We start from the raw sequence: 3,465 nt of genomic DNA, 5'->3' as shown, positions 1-3,465 counted from the left end.
AAGAGACTGTCTGTGGCGGTGGCCGGCCACATTGGGGTGAGGGAGCTTGTGTGTAAGAATAGCCAAGAATTCGTTGTGGATGTTTCTGTTGTAAAATGGAAACCAGAAATATTACACAGACCACGATTGTGAATTTTCTTTTGGAAAACATAAAACGGATTCTTTGGATGCTAGCTAACTTGGTGTGCTTACTGTTGCAAATTGGACAGACAGAAATGTTAATAGATAATTAAAAAACCGATGCTTTATGATTGTGAAATATCTTTTGGAAATAAGAGAATGCGTTAATTTGGATGTCTTACATTTGGAAATAAGAGACAGGGGGAGGAAGTACTAACTTATAATACTATTGGTGACATTGAGTAGAGCCGTTATATATAGACCAGATTTTCATACTTGGGCTTGCCTTCGGCCCGATATGCTGGAATTACATGTAAATAAATTGGTGGATACGCAACAAGTCGGTTGGATATGTAGAAAGTTTATGTAAATATGGTAGTGGATACACACCAAGTGTCTACCACAGAAAGCCCGCGAGAAAATGGTTTAGCAGAGACATGAAAGACTGAACAAAATGAACAGCGATGGCCATCAGCCGGCAGCCCTGTCACACTGCACTTAATTTGGAATCAGACGGCGGTATGTCTTCATCGAGACTTATTATATAACGGGTATAGAACTTTCTGTGCGGATGCAAATTGATTGCCGTGCTTTGCATTGTATGAATTGCAACACATTTAGTTGCCTCCTGTTTAAATGAGAGCAGTGCTCTTCCTTCATTGTTGGGCATTTTTCCATATCCAAGGGTGCAACTATTACTGACCATTGAGGAGTATCTTTTAACAGTTACGGCAAATGCAGTTCCATTTTCATTTTTAGGAGGAGTAAACGTGCATGATCAGATAATTTGTATTTGTTCTGATCAGCCATTCCAACTCCGATCTTTTTTAGTCAGATATAATCCTTGGCCAGGCCCAGAACTACTCTAGCATGGCCACATCCTCGGTGAATGAATGAATTAATTCTGTGTGAGGACTGAGCTTAAATAGTTGATTTGAGACCTCCTGCTTAATTGTACACGGAAAACTGCCAACTTGCCACCAACCATTCTCATTTGGCAACGGCCGGTGAAGAGATGGTTTGCATATTGAAAAAGCTGGTGTGAAAACGAATCTATTCTTATTTCATATTGTAGTCGTTTTGGTAATTAAGGTAAACATGCTAAGTGTATATATTAACCATCCGGCAAAACCAGTCGTTGTTTGCCCATGGTTTCAGTAGGGTCTAGAAGGGTTATTGTTTATAGTTAGATCATATTTGTTGACTCAGCTCCGAGTGTGAATACAGTATTAATTTGGCAACAGCTAGCGTGGTGCGCAACAACACTGAATTAATCACGGACGTTCCATCACATGGCAAATCGGTCGAACTATATATATCTGTAAACGACCAAGTAATAATCAACTAATGACTGGTAGTTAGTGGGCTGATCTCATCGACGACGGACATTGTGTGAACCTGGCGCGTGTGTTCATACAAAACACCTTTGGCTGTATGGTATGTCTACCTATATATGAGAACTACAGCGCACCAACTTTCACTATTAAAATGTTAATTCTGGCTGATATATACTCTTTATTGTTATCTTTGTGCATAATCAAATGACTACTTTATGCACTAGCTTGTGCCTAAAGTAGATGGGTAGCTAAAGGACAGCTTGTAATTTATTTTATGGTTAATCGATTTTTTTACTGTTTTGGTTTTGCAATTTGTGTTGTTTCCCTGAACGACCAAACAAATTCAGCACAGAAACGTAGTGCTCGATCGATGCCTTGTTCAATAAATTTTCCATGAGCCCTGTGGTTTTTCACAGAGACTTGCACCGTAATTCCTTTTGCATGATATATGATAGTCTTCATAATAATTTAGCACTATCGGACGAATTAGCCTTGCTGCTTTTGTTTGTGTTTTATGCGCTCATTTGATGTGACCTCTAAAAATATGATTCAAAACTTTCTTGTCCAGTTCAATAAAATAGATAAAAGTTTGATAGGTTCTGTCATCCAGTGATTGTCCGTATCACATTTTGTGCTTTTCGACGAATAAAAAGCATCACATCATGTGTCTAATGTGTTGGAGCCCGATGGTATATCTTTTTGCATCTTGAAGAATGTAGGACAACAAAACTAGGTACTATGATCGTGTGAACTGTGGCAATTACATTTCCCAAACATGTCTTCCATCGTTCTTTGCTTACCCCTCCAAGCCTTCCCATATAATGAATCTCATAGTTATATCTTGCCTTCGCTGCAATCTGGATGTGCTTCGCTTCCATGTGTTTCTTCTCTGTTATCTCTATCTCACTGTACAAGAGTTGCGTTAATGAGAGTTGAAGTCAGGTTTGGATGATCCACCAGAAGGTTTTTCCTCACATAATTATGTGAAACAACATTAGACAACCTAGTGCACGTTCCACTTGGGCATGTGCCTGTGCACCTTACTGGGACACCATTTTCAACACATTTCAAAGTCAACTTTGGTGGAATTGATATGTGTGTGTGCAGTGGCGGATCAAGGATTCGAGCAAGCCCCGGGCCCAAAATGTTATTTTGTCGTGAGAAAAAACTTCACGTCCATCAAATTATAGCTACCTCATATGGCTCAATTGCACCAAAATTTTAAAATTTAAAATCAATGCTTAAAGATACAACAAAATAGATAAAAAAGATGACAAAACTACAAACAGTACATGCAGTAAAAAGAGTACCAAATAAATGGCTTGCTTCATCAGTGTCTTCCATAATTTGATCAACGGTGGAAGAAGAGCCAACACCTTAGAGACATGAAAAGCAAAATTTCATAAGAGAAGACATAATCATCAAGTGAAACAATTAACATTGTACAGAGTTGAAAACTTACTCTACAACGAGGTAAAATTCCTTTGCGAGATCTATAGGATTGAAAGCGATATATAATATCATCATCATCAATCTTTGCAAATATTTCTCGCTCAATATAGCATAATATCGAATAATTCAACCAGTCATCACCCATCTTATTCCTCAAATCAGTCTTGATAATACTCATAGCTGAGAAATCGAATGTTTGACAGCAACAACAACCAACTCCATAAGCAGATTGCAGATAAATAATGTTTAAACTTTGAAATTTGTCAACAGACAACAGCGATACCAACTCTCGGCAGCACTCAACAGACAGCAGAGGGAAGATGGGGTGGCTGCATGAAGCCAGGATCTGGGCAAAAGGAATCCATGCCAAAGGAATCCACACGTCCTGATCTTCATCTTCTATAGAATTATTAAAATCCAGATCATCCGCCATCCATCCTCATCCTCCTTTTCCATCACCCTCTGCATTTCCTTCCCTTTCTTATCCCCATAAGCCAAACCACTACCAGCAATTACTGCCGACTGACTACTCGGCCTTGCGTCATGACCACTCACA

The sequence above is a fragment of the Triticum aestivum genome, chromosome 3B (assembly GCF_018294505.1).
Source record: "Triticum aestivum cultivar Chinese Spring chromosome 3B, IWGSC CS RefSeq v2.1, whole genome shotgun sequence".
In the NCBI taxonomy this organism is placed as follows: domain Eukaryota; kingdom Viridiplantae; phylum Streptophyta; class Magnoliopsida; order Poales; family Poaceae; genus Triticum; species Triticum aestivum.
This window is presented reverse-complemented; position numbering follows the sequence as displayed.